This window comes from Rhamphochromis sp. 'chilingali' (genome assembly GCF_963969265.1).
Source record: "Rhamphochromis sp. 'chilingali' genome assembly, chromosome: 1".
Classification (NCBI taxonomy): Eukaryota; Metazoa; Chordata; class Actinopteri; order Cichliformes; family Cichlidae; genus Rhamphochromis; species Rhamphochromis sp. 'chilingali'.
Window position 1 is genome coordinate 9,562,935 of NC_137929.1, and position 17,365 is coordinate 9,580,299.

The following is a 17,365-nucleotide window of genomic DNA, read 5'->3' on the forward strand; positions in this document are numbered from 1 at the left end:
TTCTGCAGTTATGTGCAATAAGTTTCTTACTTATTTTGTGGACAAGGTTGCTAGTTTGAGACATCCGACTCTATCTATTGCCGACCCAGCCATGCATGGTTCTTGCTCAAGTTTGTTCTCTGCCTTTCTACTAATTGTTTTATCTGATTTAGAGAAACTTGTGTTGAATGCTAAACCGTGTGGCTCTCCAAATGACGTTGTTCCTCCCCGTTTTCTTAAAAAGGTATTTCCTATCATCGGACCACACATTCTGAACATTATTAATACTAATCTTTTGTCTGGTCAAGTAATTTAAGCATGCAGTCATACATCATTTACTTAAGAAACCGGGCTTAGACAGTTCAGTCATATCAAATTTGTTGAAGCCCCATGTCCCCACTCGTTCCCTTCGGTCAGCTGAGCAGTTGCTGCTTTCGGTGCCAAAGTCACGGCTGAAACTTAGAGGAGATCGAGCGTTCTCTGTTGCAGCACCGATGCTTTGGAACAACCTTCCTCTCCATGTTAGACAGGCTACATCAGTGCCAGTTTTTTTAAAAACTGGCACTGATGTAAAAACCTATTTTTATTCTCTGGCTTTTAACTCTGTGGGTAACTGATATATATATATATTTTATTGCTATGTTTATCGCTATGTCTGTTTTTTATTACTATGTGCATATTAGTATTGTACAACACTTTGGTCCACCATGTGTGTTTTTTAAAGTGCTACATAAATAAATAATGATGATGATGATGATGATGATGACAAGAGTCCAAATCTCTGTATCACAATGATTTCAATAAAGCCTTATTATTTTATGGGGGAAATATCACAAATTACCGTAGTTCATTAATAGGGAACAGAAAAGGAGGATCACATCAGCAATGGGAGACAGAAGTCTTGACACGTGTTTATAACTTAAAACACAAAAAAACCCAGTTACACCTGGTAAGATTTATGGTATAAAGCAGACTTTCACAGTCTGCATCTTTACAGGGGGTTTTCTGCTTTTGTTCACTCCTGGTGTGATTAACAAACAACAACCACAAACACAGAGCCCGCTAACTATTAGCCGTTTTCTCCCCTAAACAGTCAGTTGACTGAGAGAAATGCAATCCATTATTCTGAACGCTGAAGGAGATGTGCTCCATAGTCAAACTTATATTTCCTTCTTGTTATATTTATTATCATCACAGTACCGTATAAAACCGTGCGCTCACTTCTTAATTACCTGGAAGCACCTTAAAGACAACCAGCCCCTCTCAACAGCTGGGACAAATCATCTGGCAAACAGATAAGCATAGGAGACCAAACACTGAGGAACAAATCCTCATTTCATCCTATGATAACAGCATTTTCACCATTTCAGCCAATTCCTTTCGCACAATTTGTCTCTTCTGCTCTGGCAACTTGTAGGGCCATGAATGCACTTTCACACCAGGCTGGGTTTCAAATTGGTGCTGCATGAGAGTCATGCAGACACGCAGGGGGGACAACACATCTGCAAATGGCTCTTGCAATGCATGACCTTTTTGTCCTTGAAGATCATTTCAGAGTTTTTAATGAGCTGCAGGAACCGTGTTCACTGTGAGTGGAGAACAGCCAAGTCTCCTCCTCTGATAAAGCTCCACATGTACCACTGAAAACAGTTAAATTAGTTTGAATCTGAAATCATGGCTCAAACTACTTGTTGTGAGATCATTTCTTTATTTTTCACACCAAACTGTTTAATAAGACAAACTATACACCGAGTTCATCAAATATAAGTAACACTTTAATATTATCAGGATTTCATTATAAAAACTTCAAATCAACAGGAAAACAGCTGCAGAACATGTGGATCAAAATGAATTCATTAAAAACAACACGTGGACTTCAAAAACACAGTAAATATACTAAAGTGAAAGGAGGAGTCAAAAATAGAGCTTTAATAGAATTTGAATTAACTAAGAGTAGTCACCTGTGATCTTTAAAATGGTCCTGATGTGTGCTGCTGTTTTTAACTTTTAACAGTTCTTTGCTGCCACTGTGAATAAGGTGTTTTTTTTCACTAATTAAACAAAGGTTACACAGCCTCACTGCTCCATCTTCTGGTACAAACTGGTATTACATGGAAATACAGCCCCAAACCAATTTAGCTTTTGTGGACATGAAGTCACAGCAGGTGTTGTTTCAAAGATGGTGGACAGATTTAGTTCATTTTAGAAGTTTTAATTGCAACTGCTGTGTAATTATTTGCAGTTTTTGGAGAAAAGGATTTAAGAGAAGATTTTACCACAGCAAAAGTTTAAATATGAATGAAGGATTGAAATTTAACTGAGGTGAAACATAAAATGAATACATACAAAAAGAAGTTAATTTGGAAAAAATAAGAATGTTCAAATAAAAGAAATTGACATACATATCCATATCTGCAATTTTGATACAGTATCAGTTTGGTAAACAAGACATACCTATAACTTTAATAATACAGTAAGTACAACTACAAAACACTACTGTGTCCTAAGGGAACAAAGATTAAACTGTAATAGGGATAAAATTTTAGAGAATTAAAATCCCTCAAAGGAAAAACCATAAACTTGATATACATATCTATACATGCAGGTAGGGCTGGGCTATATCATACCATTCACGGTAATACTGGTATAATGTTGGGCAACAATAAGAAAATGAAATATCGTAATAGAATATGGGTAAAACGCGCATGCGCAGTGTCTTTGTTTACATACACACATGGCGGCGACGCAGAATGAGAAGAGTGAAAGTGGATCGTTGAATGAAACGGATGAACTAGAATTGGTTTGTAAAAATGCTGCAACTTCAGTGGTGTGGAACTGGTTTAGCTTTCGTCCCTCAGATACACAACAAAATACTATTTTTGGTAGAGCATGCTAGCGGGCCATCATTATTACAGTGTTTTTTGGAAAATACGGCACACTTAAAATCAATCCTTTGATTTTTCTGAAAATCGACAGTGCCCCTTATAATCCTGTGTGCCTTATGTATGAATTCTGGTTGTGTTTACTGACCTCGAAACGATTTTATGTACACGGCGCTCGAAAATCTGTCAAATGTTTCAGTACGACTCTGCTAAGCTACGAAGCCGCACCGCTTGATGGATTGTCGGAGCATTACGGCTATCGTAGGCAGGAGCCTCGCGGAGTGATACGTACTGTGCTTCAACATACCGTATTTTCACAACCATAAGGCGCACTTAAAAGTCTTAGATTTTCTTCAAAAAGTACGGCGCGCCCTATAGCGCAGTGCGCCCTGTGTGTTGTAATGAGGACGTAGTAGAGAACACCATGAGAACGCTAAAGGGTGAAGTGCGTGCGTTGACTTCATCGCACATACCTGTATAAAAGAACAGGTATGTGCGTTATGCAGGACATCGTTGTTTTAACAACCCTGAAAATGGCAAAGAGACACGCTTATGAAGCACAGTTTAAACTGAAGGCCATCAGCTATGCGGAGGAACATGGAAATCGAGCAGCGGCGAGAGAATTTAAGATTAACGAATCGATGGTTCGCAAATGGAGGAAGCTAGAAAACAAGCTCCGGCAGGTCAAGAAAACGCAGCTGAGTTTCCGCGGACATAAGGCAAGGTGGCCCGAGTTGGAGGAAAGACTCGAGCGGTGGATCATCGAGCAAAGAACGAGCGGGAGAAGCGTTTCGACGGTCATCATTCGGCTAAAAGAAGTTTCACTAGCTGAAGAGATGAACATTGAACATTTCCAAGGAGGTCCGTCTTGGTGCTTTCGTTTTATGAAACGGTGCCATTTTTCCATCCGGACCAGGACTACGGTAGCGCAGCAACTTCCAGCGCATTATAAGGAAAAGCTGGCCATCTTCTGCTCCTACTGCAGCAAACACATCGGCGACAAAAACATCCAGCCCAGCCACATCACAAACATGGACGAGGTCCCGCTCACTTTTGACATCCCAGTGAGTCACACTGTGGAGAAGAAGGGGACCAGCACGGTAGCGATACGCACAACGGGGTATGAAAAGTCTTCTTTCACTGTTGTGCTTGGCTGCCATGCTAATGGACAGAAACTGCCGCCTATGGTGATTTTTAAGCGAAAGACTTTGCCTAAAGAGAAGTTTCCAGCAGAAATCATCATTAAGGCAAATGAAAAGGGCTGGATGGATGAGGAAATGATGAAAGAGTGGCTGAGGGAGGTGTATGTAAGGAGACCAGGTGGTTTTTTCCACGCATCACCATCGCTCTTAATCTGTGACTCTATGCGTGCCCATCTCACAGCCGATGTGAAAAAACTAATGAAACAAATGAACTGTGAGCTTGCTGTCATTCTGGGAGGCCTGACAAAGGAACTCCAACCGCTGGACATCGGTGTGAACCGCCCGTTCAAAGTAAGGCTGCGAGCGGCCTGGGAGCGATGGATGACCGGTGGAGACCACAGTTTCACTAAGAGTGGAAGGCAGCACCGGGCGAGTTACGCCACAATTTGCCAATGGATTGTAGATGCTTGGGCTAACATGTCTGCTGGCACTGTTGTTCGAGCTTTTGCAAAAGCCGGCATCATTTCCGAGGAGCCGCACGGCACGGAAAGTGACTCTGACAGTGACGAAAGTGAACTTGGCATGTTTGATGGAGATTTAGCGCAGCTGTTCAATTCAGACACAGAGGATGAGGACTTCGATGGGTTTGATTGATGATAAAAATGTGAGTACCAAACTTTGTTTTGCTCCTGCTTAATTTTTAAATACGCACATTTGTATGCTTGTGTGTTGTTGATGATGGCGATTACCGGTAATAGAAATGTGAGTAAAGTACCGAACTCAGGATTGCTCCCGCTTTATTTTTAAATACGCATACGGTACTTGTATGCGCCCTATAATCCAGTGCGCCTTATGTGTGTGTTAAATACAGTAATGGCACACATAACTGAGACTGCGCCTTTTAGTACGGTGCGTCTTATGGTCGTGAAAATACGGTAATATTACCGTATTGTGTGTGTGAATAACCTCTTTTTAAGTTTTGTGGATATTATACATGATTATGCTGAGGATATGTCAGCCAGTTTCCACTTGAAATGCCTTTTGGTTAAACTGTCAGCAAGGAATTTGTGTTTGCACTGTTAATTTTTATATAATTTTAATGCAGATAAAAAAAAACAGCTGCTTGTTTAAGTGAAAATACATTGAAGGGGTTTTTACAATACCACTATTCATTCACTCTCACGTTCATACACTGGTGGAGGCAGCTACGGTTGTAGCCACAGCTGCCCTGGGGCAGACTGACAGAAGCGAGGGTGCCATATCGCGCCATCGGCCCCTCTGGCCAACACCAGTAGGCAAGTAGGGTAAAGTGTCTTGCCCAAGGACACAACGACCAGGACAGAGAGCCCAGGGATCGAACCGGTGACCTTCCGGTTACAGATGCGATTCCCAACCCCCTGAGCCACGGTCGTCCCACTAATCACAGATGTGCTTCATCACCACACTGTGGAAGAATTTGTGTATTTTAATGTACTTGGTGTGTGGAAGCCTCTGCCACATTCTTTGTAATTGTTCATTTTGTCTCCAGTGTGTCTACATTGATGTGGTTTTAGGTCCCATAATTGATTGGACGGTTTTCCACAAAGCTTACAAAGAAACTCTTTCCCACCACCACAGTGACGACAGGGTTGAGAACTGGATCCATCTGTGTTGCTCTGCTTCTAATCAATATATTATAACACTGAGCTTACCGGGCGAAAATGACTCTTCATGTTTCCAAACAGTTCATTCAGTATAACAGTTCATTCTGTATAACTCCATAAGTTTACTGATCAGACTTGTTCCAAACAATCAGGTTAAAATAACAAGATAAAAAAAAAAATCCATACCTCACAGTAACTGCACTTGTAGAGTTACTTTCAGGAGTGGATCTGTTGGTGTTTGTTCAGCTGATGTGGAGCTTTAAACGTCTTCTCACACAGGTCACATTTATAAGGTCTCTCCTCAGTGTGGGTAAACATGTGTTGTTGTAACTGTGCATCTGTTGCAAACAGTTTCCCACACTGATCACAGAAGTAAACATCATTTCCAGTGTGAATCCGTAGGTGAATATTTCGGTACCGTTTGTCGCTGAAACTTTTGCCACAAAAGTCACAGCTGTACGCCTTAATTCCAGAGTGGGTAACTAGATGCCTCTGTAAGTTGCTATTTCGAGCAAAAGACTTTCCACACAACTTACAGCTGTAAGGTTTAACTCCACTGTGGATGAGTTGGTGTATTTTTAAGTCTCCAGCCTTGGTAAAAGACTTTCCACACAAGTCACAGCTGTAAGGTTTAAATCCACTATGGATTAAGTGGTGTGTTTTTAAGCTTCCAGCCTGGGTAAAATAATTTCCACACAAGTCGCAGCTGTAAGGTTTAACTCCACTGTGGAGGAGTTGGTGTCTTTTTAAGCTTCCAGCCTGGGTAAAAGACTTTCTACACAAGTCACAGCTGTAAGGTTTAACTCCACTGTGGATGAGTTGATGTTTTTTTAAGTCTCCAGCCTGGGTAAAATACTTTCCACACAAATCACAGCTGTAAGGTTTAACTCCACTGTGGATGAGTTGGTGATTTTTTAAGTGTCCAGCCTGGGTAAAAGACTTTCCACACAAGTCACAGCTGTAAGGTTTAAATCCATTGTGGATGAATTGGTGTGCTTTTAAGCTTCCAGCCTGGGTAAAAGACTTTCCACACAAGTCACAGCTATACGGTTTAACTCCACTGTGGATGAGTTGATGTTTTTTAAAGTTTCCAGCCCGGGTAAAAGACTTTCCACACTCATCACAGCTGTAGGTTTTCTCTCCCTTTCTTCTGTGAGGTTTGTCGGCCTCCTGAGAGCGCTGACTTCTTGCTGCATGTTGGTCCTGCAGTGACAGAGATACAAACAGAGGCAGTGAGTGAAATGCAGTCGTGGAACAAACTGAAACTCCCTCCGTTGGTGGATTCAAACATGTCAACAAACACATTGATTGTGTGTTACCACCACCTTCTGGTCATAGTATCACATTACAATGATGTGCTTCAATGAGAGTTGAAAATGACATTATTGAAGAAATATTGATCAGTGGAGAAAATCTTTCAATTCATAAATAATTGTGAGTTGAACTGATGATATTTTTTTATTTGTGTGCTGATAAAATATGACCTTTGTATGTTCTTTTAACTTCTGCGGTTTTTGGTTGAGAATGTAGATTCAGTATAGAGATTGAAAATACGACGTAAAATGGGAATCCGACGAGTAAAGAGATCGGTTTTTATCAGATTACATCATGGAAGAGAAATTGTTTAAGCCATGTTTCCGAAGAAACAAAGAGCTGACGGGTGGCCTTGATTGCAGACCAAATATAACGTTTCAGAACACTCTAGCTCACATGTTAGTCTGCAGCAAGCATTTCCACAAAGGTAAGTCTTCTGTTGTAGTTATTACGTAATTTATAATAACATAATTGTTGATGTAGGTTACAAATAAGTCTTATATTGATTTGAATTGAATTTGTTGCGCTCTGCTGCTTTGTTCACTGTGGCTTTGCGGGCTAAAGTTTGTTGTGTTTTGTTGGAAAACCAGCCTACAAAGTGCAGGAATGTACAAATCACCAAAGTAAACTGGACTTGGGCTTGTTGCAGGGATCTGAAGTTACTAAACATTTTGTGAGTGTATGCACTCACACTTAGGACTATATAATAATACATATGTGCGTGATGAAAGTTGGGCAGCACAGTAACATCCTTATTCCACTCTGTATGCTTGTATGGGTCTAACCCTTTCATTCAGATATTTTCCTTGTACTTTTTTTTATGCCTTTTCGTCAACTCTGTCTTTGTACAGACCTGCCGTGTTCACCATCGTTTTGTACATAACTGTTTTTGAGGCTAATAAAATGCAAGTTGGGATTAAAAGCACAAAATTTATGATTACAGGTGCTGGAAATGCTAGTGCTTGATGCGGTGTATTGATTTTATTGCCACTCGTACCCACAATGAAATGCGCAAAAGTCACATGGTCTGTCAATCTCTATATATGGATGAGCCCAGGATGGAAATATAAAGCTGGTGTTAAAGGGTTTTTAAAAACCAACCAGCTGTGCACACAGTTTCGATAACAATGTAACTGTGATATTTTTCTCACCTTTTGTGTTGAAGTCATTGTTTCCTCTGTAGTGGCTGAGCTGAGTCCAAATGGCTGAAATTGTTCCTCTGCTGCTCCACCAGACTCTTCTGCTGTTACTCAGCTGGGGCACAAAAAAGTATATATATTTATTGTATTCCAGATAAAAAAGAAGCAGAGCAAATAAACATTACTACACTCCTTAGTGACAACAATACCTATGAAACTTCAAGGTGAAAGCCCAGAAGCAGCTATAAAAAGAAAGTCATTGTAGGCAATTGATGACTTTTTCTTGATGACTTTTTCCTTTTCAGGTGCTTGTAGGCCCTACAAGCACCTGAAAGGATAAAAGCCACTGACTGTCCTGTATGTCACCGCCTTTACCCAGGGGATGCTACACCCTGTATATACGGACTTCCATAGTTCCACAAAGGAGTCCCGCTCAGACTCATTGGTAGCAGTATAAACTCAGCCACCTACAACATTTCCAAGCACCTCATAAAACATTTCAAAAATCTCTTTGCTAATGTGGAATTCAAAAATGACTTTACAAATGCAGAATTTATTCTACAATTCATTATTTAAGCACAGAATTCTGTTTTTGAAGTGTGTGGCTATTGTATTCCTCCATATAGGGGGAGCAAAAATCAGATAGGAAGTGGCACACATCATGAGGGGGTACCTGTTAACAACAAACAGTGTGGTTGGCTAAGTTAACTCGCAAACAGGAGTTAGCTGTGCCTGACTACGATAGAGACTTCTTTCTTTTTTAATGTTAATGAAACAACAAGCTAGCAGTAGAAACTTAATTCGAAATAAGAAGTTCTGCTATCAGCAATAAAGATATAGAGACTGACTGGACTGATAATGGGGACAAATGTTTGACTGACTTTACACTGATATGCAAGATTGCAACTTCTCCACCCACACAAGGAAAAGGGTGGATGTATGCATGTTTTTCAGGAGCAGGAAGATGACAGCAACATCCTAGGGTCGCATGAGCTTGTGGGCCATGCAGACTTAATCTTGTAGTTGTTCATTTCTGTCTGTATTTACCAGCGGTATGTTATTCACGGGGCGATCGTGGCTCAAGAGTTGGGAGTTCGTCTTGTAATCGGAAGGTTGCCGGTTCGAGCCCTGGCTTGGACAGTCTTGGTCGTTGTGTCCTTGGGCAAGACACTTCACCCGTTGCCTACTGGTGGTGGTCAGAGGGCCCGGTGGCGCCAGTGTCCGGCAGCCTCGCCTCTGTCAGTGCGCCCCAGGGTGGCTGTGGCTACAATGTAGCTTGCCATCACCAGTGTGTGAATGTGTGTGTGAATGGGTGGATGACTGGATATGTAAAGCGCTTTGGGGTCCTTAGGGACTAGTAAGGCGCTATATAAATACAGGCCATTTACCATTCATGATGTGGTGGCAGATTTCTTTTCTTATGTATTAATCAATTTTCACATTAGTAATAGTGCTATTATTTCCTCACTTTAGTGTTCACCAGTTGTATTCATGCATGTAGAATGCTATCACAAGTGGACCCCTTGTTATTGCACCTTCACGGTGGACCCATTGTAGACTGGAAGATCTCCAGACATCCTGCTTTAAGTGAGGTTACGGGTGGTCATAACCTTTCTAAGAGATGGAGAAGGTCAAGGATGAGCTGGACTGAAAAACCCATCTCCATAGAGACTGTGTCAGCTCCCAAAAAGACAAAAAACAAACTAAAAACCAGCAATAAACAACTTAAACATAAACAATTACAAAGAAAGAACAATACAGTATCCACATCTGAACCAAAGAGTAAATCAGTGAAAAGTGGATTATTAAATATTAGGTCTCTCTCCTCCAAGTCTCTGTTAGTACATGACTTAATAATTGATGAACAAACTGATTTACTCTGCCTTACAGAAACCTGGTTGCAGCAGGATGATTATGTTAGTTTAAATGAATCAACACCCCCGAGCCATTCTAACTACCAGAAATCTCGAAGCACAGGCCGAGGGGGCGGTGTGGCAGCAATTTTTCACACCAGCCTATTAATTAATGAAAGACCAAGACAGACTTTTAATTCATTTGAAAGCCTGATGCTTAACATTGTCCACCCCAGCTGTGAAACTCAGAAACCGGGTCTTACTTGTTATCTATCATCTATCGTCCACCTGGGCCTTACACAGAGTTTCTGTCTGATTTTTCAGACTTTTTATCTGATTTAATCCTCATCTCAGATAAAATAGTTATTGTGGGTGATTTTAACATCCATGTAGATGCTAAAAAGGACAGCCTCAACATTTAATCTGTTATTAGACTCAATTGGCTTCACTCAAAATGTAAAAGAACCCACCCACCACTTTAATCACACTCTAGATCTTGTTTTAACATATGGCATAGAAACTGAACATTTAACAGTGTTTCCTGAAAACCCTCTCCTGTCTGATCATGTCATTCTGTAATATACTTACATATCTACATTATTGCTAATATATATTGTATATTGTATATTGTAATATATATTGTAATATATCTATATCACTAAAGCACTTCTGGATGGATGCAAACTGCATTTCGTTGCCCTGTACCTGTGCATGTGCAATGACAATAAAGTTGAATTCTATTCTATTCTATTCTATTCTATTCTATCATTTCCTGGTAACATTTACATTTACAATAATTGATTACACAGCAGTGGAGAGTAGACTTTATCACAGTAGATGTATTTCTGAAAGCGCTGTAACAAAGTTTAAGAATATAATCCACCCACTGTTATCATCTTCAATGCCCTGTACCAACACAGAGCAGAGCAGCTATCTGAACGCTGCTCCAACAGAGATCGATTATCTTGTTAATAATTTCACCTACTCACTACGTACGACTCTGGATACTGTAGCTCCTGTGAAAACTAAGGTCTCAAATCAGAAGTACCTGACTCCGTGGTATAATTCTCAAACACGTACCCTAAAGCAGATGACTTGTAATCTGGAGAGGAAATGGCGTGTCACAAATTTAGAGGATCATCATTTAGCCTGGAGAAATAGTTTGCTGCTTTATAAGAAAGCCCTCCGCTTTTGAGCCAACCATCCCTTTAACGTTAACTAGTAATGACTTCATGAACTTCTTCACAAATAAAATTTTTATCATTAGAGAAAAAATTACCAGTAATCATCGCACAGATGTAATATTATCTACAGCTACTCTTAGTACCATTGATGTTAAGTTAGACTCTTTTTCTCTAATTGATCTTTCTGAGTTAACTTCAATAATTACTTCCTCCAAACCTTCAATGTGTCTTTTAGACCCCATTCCTACAAAACTGCTCAAAGAAGTCCTGCCATTAATTAATTCTTCGATCTTAAATATGATCAACCTATCTCTAGTAATCGGCTATGTACCACAGGCTTTCAAGGTGTCTGTAGTTAAACCTTTACTCAAAAAGCCATCTCTAGACCCAGCAGTCTTAGCTAATTATAGGCCAATCTCCAACCTTCCTTTCATATCAAAAATCCTTGAAAGAGTAGTTGTCAAACAGCTAACAGACTCACTATCTATTAACAGACCTCTCTGCATTGAATCATATCTGTTATTAACCTCTGTCTCTCTTCCACAGCATGTCTTTATCCTGTCTTCCTTCTCTCACCCGAACCAGTCGCAGCAGATGGCCGCCCCTCCCTGAACCTGGTTCTGCTGGAGGTTTCTTCCTGTTAAAAGGGAGTTTTTCCTTCCCAACGTCGCCAAAGTGCTTGCTCATAGGGGGTCATATGATTGTTGGTTTTTTCTCTGTATCTATGAAGCGCCTTGAGGCGACTTTAGTTGTGATTTGGCGCTATATAAATAAAATTGAATTGAATTGAAGGTATAGGTATGCATGATGTGCTGTGGAATGTTCGAGAGTATCTGTGATGGTGTATATAAGCTGTAAGGGTGGTGGCCATTATTTAGAGATGATCCCTGTGTTTGGCTGGAATGTGTCACATTGTAATATGCTTATTAAACGTACTTCAATCAAGCTCACAAGGTGTGGTGCAGGTTGTTCTTAAAATTTCCATAACAATTTGGCATTGGCACGCAGCTAACTGACTTAGCGTGACTACGCTAAGTCACATGGTCTGTCAATCTCTATAGGCTGCGGCTGTAGATCAGAAGAAAAGGAAACGATTTGTAAGTGTGTGTTTTGTTAGGATGACTTTGTTAACCCCCGTTTAAAGTATAAAAATGATACCACAGCAAGAAAGCAAACATTTCATGTCATCTTAAATCTCACAAGAATGAGATTAAGTTGCTGTACCCTTGGGAATATTTAGATGTGACACAATTAAAATTACCACTACAAACAATATTAGGAGATAAAAAAATATATATTTGGAACAGAAAAACAATCTAAACGAGTGGACTAAAACTCCTTTAAAGATATGGTATGATGAATGCGAAAGCTTCAAATCAGTAGGCAACATGAAACAACTCAGATGGGTCACATATGATAGGGAATTTATCCCTGCACAAATAGATGGACGTTATACAAATTGGTTAACAAGGGGGATTGGACCATTTTGGTCAATGTCAGGAAAAGAAGGATTACATAATTTTGCTATGTCACATTTGTCTCTTAGCAAAAATATGTAATTTGCATAGTTTCGCTAAGAGACACCTATGGTTTGGAAAACTAAGTTTTTTTTTCCAATATCTCCAGGTCAGCTCCTATTTTAACAGTAACATAAAAACTACAGAAGAACATAGTAGAGGCCTAGTCCCTCTTATAATAGAGGCTTATAAAGGTAAAGCTAAAGGTAAAGGTGATGATGAGATGATGATGAGATAGCCATTATTTGTCAGTTGCAGGTCTTTTGCCCACAACCGAGATGACAGACCTTGCCAACCGTACATACAATACAAACATCACATTGGGGAGACAGGTCAGGCCAGGTAGCTAGAGGTAAGATTTGTCATGAATCGCTGTGTGGCAGGCAAGCAGGAGTGGTGGACCCAAAAGCGCAGCTTTATTGCTGGGAAAAACCTCGTACAAACTAAACTCACCAAAAGAAAACCAAAAGTCAGAACAGAGGAACCAAGGACTGAAACACTGGAAAGAAACACTAAACTGGAGCAGAAGACCAAACACTAGGAACATAGACGCAGAACACACAGCTAGTTGAGGGTACGACGCGACACTAACACAGAGAAACACAGGGCTTAAATACACAGATGGCAGTAATCAAGGGATGAGAGACAGGAGGGGAACACACCTGGGAGAAATCACAGCTGACGAGGCAGGGGAAACGTAAATTGAGCACACTCACATATGACACAGACCTTCACAATAAAACAGGAAACTCAGACACATGGAACCAGACAAGACACTGAACTAAACAGACAGATTCACAAACAGATGGGGAGACACCATAGACAGACAGAGACACAGACTCAAAGGCAGACCAAATATAACACATAGAACTCAAAAAATAATAATCATCATCATAAACTAGAAAATGATAACCAAAAGCGCTGGGTCACTGACCCAGGGCCATGACAAGATTAAAAATAAATTGATAGCTAAACTTATAAAATATTTAAATATGTAAGAAAAATTGAAAAGAAATCAGATGAAAACTACTAGTTCGGGTTATTGGAATTGGAATTCACATGGAGGGAATTCACATGGAAAAATTTTATTAGTTTTTTTTTATAACCCCCAAAATAAAATACAAACAAAAAGGTCAACCGAGAGATGGATCCTGCTGGAGAAACTGTGGGGAAACTATGGCAGATCACCTTCATATATATTGGAAATGTGGATTTATAATTTGGAAAAACTATAAAACTTTCAATGAAAATAAAGTCTAAAAAAAGCCAGATAAACAGCGTGGAGGACAGGCCAAGCACCCCACTCTATGGCTGTATCCCAATTCAGGGTTGTAGCCTGAAGGCCACCAATGGGCCCTTCACTTTCCCGGATTTGAAGGATGGGTCAGGTGTATCATTCGCAGCCCAGTATATCCCAGAATTCATAGAGCAGCAGTGGCTTTGGCTAATTTTTTCACAAAAAACCCCCCAAACAAGCAGATGGCTGAAGCGTGGTTGCCGAAAAGTAAACTTTTAAAACTAAGTATTGAATGTTATACCACTTATTTATGTGCAAATGTTAAATAACAAAGAAGATTAAAACATTACTGTTGGTCACACGCTGGCAAAGGTATGTGACATTAGTGATGTTTGTACTTTGTGCGTTAACTTGGTTTTAAAGCTTTGACTTTAAAATATACGCCGTTCAATAGTCGACCTTAATATTACAGTGAATGTGATGATTTTATGGATAATTAAAGTCAGATATATATCCACAAACACATTAAGCTGAAAGTCAGTGATGCTGCTCGGTTTGCAGTCCTGAATATCACGGCACAAGCAGGATTCACTGCACTGTTAATGTTAGCTGTGTTATATTGCTGCCTCTGTTCGGTGGTGTCGAGCCAAACAAACTTTAACGTGTGTTTGAACGAGCTGACGGTTCACTTGTTAAGATGAAAGAAAGATGCTTTAATCACAGCAGTCACACATGTGTCCACTGTACCATTTGGGAACTCTTCTTGTGGTGGAAAATTTCTTTTCTCATGTAATAATCACATATTTAACCATATCACATTAGTTATAGTAATATCGCTTTCTCAGGGCACTCCTGTAACTAGTTCACATGCATGTGGAATGTTAACACAATGAGGCCATTGTAATGGGAAACATTAAACAGATAGCGAGACTCCTTTCCCAGATAGCAAGGAGACATTGAACAGATGTTGATTTTCCATCTGAACCATCAGAATCGTCAGGATTGAAATGTCAACACAAAACCAATGTTGAAACAACATTGAAATACTGATGAAACCTTACACTGACATTGAAATAACATCGATTCACTGTTGTTCTGTCATCGTTGATTGTTGATCTATTTATAGTTGACAAGGTGACAACAATCACGTTGAAAAACCATCGATTTATGGTTGAGCGGGAAATTAAAGCTGCTTGGACTATTCCGCAGCACCCCTATCACATTGGTACATCCCTCCAGGTAACCATTGTCTTGTACAGTAGAGTGGGACATTAGATTTACTCTCAGCGGAATTGACCGGAGAAGGCATCAGTTCGTGCACTGCACTGGCCTGCGCCACGATTAGTATAAGGTAAGAATGAATGACTTTTGTTCTATTCGTTATTTCCACGGTTGCATTTGAATAACAGTAAAAAAAAACAAAACAAAACTTGTTAATGTAAAGTTTCGGATAAAATGTGGGAGCCCGAAATTGTGTCTACTTTCTTCTTACAATCCGGCAACAAATAAATTGCACTGCAAACAAAGTCTATCAACAAAGAAAACATTTTCGTTTCATACTTTTCTGTTATATTCCCTTACAAAGCTAGCTTTAACGCTTCGAGGGTTCCTTTGTTCTTGCCGTCGCCTCGGCGCTTGACCCAGACTTTCGCTCTGTGGTTGCTTTTTAGCATAGTACTACAAAAAATTGTAAATCTGTGATATATGATTGATAAACGTAAAGGTAACTGTATAAATGTGTTCAATGACTTTGTTACTTTTAATGATTGGAGAGCACCCGCTTCGATTCGCACTCAATTCAAACTTTACGCTGCACGCTCACCTAACTTGCGTTTGCACCCTTTGTCCACACGTAAACTGCGTTTAGCATTTACGTGTGGACGAGGAAGACGGAGAAAATGCAGCGTCAAAGGTGTGCGCCTATTTTGACGCCACACTGTGCGCCAAGTTTTTGTCTCGGTGCCATGAATTCCTACAATGGCAGACTTAGACAAAATACTGTTAATGTTATTATCTTCAGTGTTTAAATGCTTACATATACGGGTTTGCTTGTAATTGTTGCCTATATACATTTTAAGCTATTATTTATTATTTAGTTCAATCAATAGATCAAGTTTTGTAGTGACTATGAAATATATTGTAATTATCTGTTTCCTGTTTATCCTAGACAGGGCAAAAAAGGACTCCAAATTAAAAAAAGGATAAAAATGAAAGACTGGTGCATTGTGCAGTTTAGCACTGGTGGTACAGAAATAGTCCCTAGATCAAGGATAAATGGGGAGAAATTGTCATGGCCTCCATATCCTCCATGAGACACATTCAGGATCCACGCCGCAGTAAAGAGGAGAGTTCATCCTGGTGCAACATGGCTCACCTATGCACCAGTCCGACTTCTAATAAGCCATGGTGGGTATCATCTGGATTGGTGTTGTATAAATGTAACAATAACAAGTTTTTCGTGTCCTAATTTATGTCTGGCCATACATTGTGTTTGTACTTCCAGACACATTTCACAAAGCAGAACGCAGTCTTCAGAAATATCTAAGTGAACACTGTGATACGTCTGACCTTCAGTCCGAAGCTGAAACTCAGACCAGTCATAAAAGAAAGCACAAGTAAAACTTTTTTTATTTCACAAACATATCTTTGATTGCTAAGAATTTATGATCTTGTCTTTTGTACATATCTGTGGTGCTTGCATACTGCAATATCACCACATAATATAGTCCAAAAAGTGGAAGCTTGTAAACTTTTTATAAATGCAAAGCCGTGTACACTTGTGCACTTCAAAAATCCCTTGTATACTGTACCTTCTTGCACATCTCCGTTTCCTGTGTGTGTTGTTATAAATCAAACTGTAACTTTAGGAAAAAATATTCCAAAAGCACATTTGTAATTACTTATGACCGTTTTCAACTTTTTTTCTTTAGACCAAATCCCCTGTACACATATAGTGACTCAGAGGATGAGCAGCCCACAAAAAAATGGTTTCCCCGGGCCCCTCGAGTGAAAATACCAGGTAATAAAATACTGTCTAGTGTCTTTGTACATATCTGTGTGTGACACAAGGAAACTTTTGACAAGTTGTCTGTATTCTTAAATACTTAAAAAAAATTATCTTTTTCTGTCAGACCTGACGAGAGCTGTTAACGAACTCTGTGAGGAGGTCAGAGCCATCCGCAATACCGGCTGCAATGAATCGGTAGATGCTGGGATACTGCCTCTGGATTTGCCCTTGCACAACATTGAGGAGCTAAACAATGCAGAGCCAGCTCTTCAATCACAAGAGGCAAATAAGGCAATGGTAAGTATATAAAGGTTATGTACACTTTGTAACTATAAAGTGTAATAGCTGTCAGATGTGATTTAAATACATAACAACGGCTTGTTGATTAAACACACAAGCACTTGCATACACATTAAAGACATGAGACATGCTAATTCCATCTCTTAAAATGTGTCTATAGGTGAGACA

General features: G+C 39.8%; 1 protein-coding gene and 1 long non-coding RNA gene across 2 annotated transcripts in view; both read left to right on the forward strand.

Annotated features, from left to right (window-relative positions):
- LOC308403400 (NACHT, LRR and PYD domains-containing protein 12-like) overlaps positions 1 to 17,365 on the forward strand; it is a 309,314-nt gene that overhangs the window by 100,735 nt on the left and 191,214 nt on the right. The window lies entirely within an intron of this gene.
- On the forward strand, positions 8,221 to 17,239 carry LOC308403915. Its single transcript, XR_013973004.1, has 3 exons — positions 8,221 to 16,296; positions 16,394 to 16,505; positions 16,821 to 17,239. It is a non-coding gene; the product is annotated as an uncharacterized lncRNA (long non-coding RNA).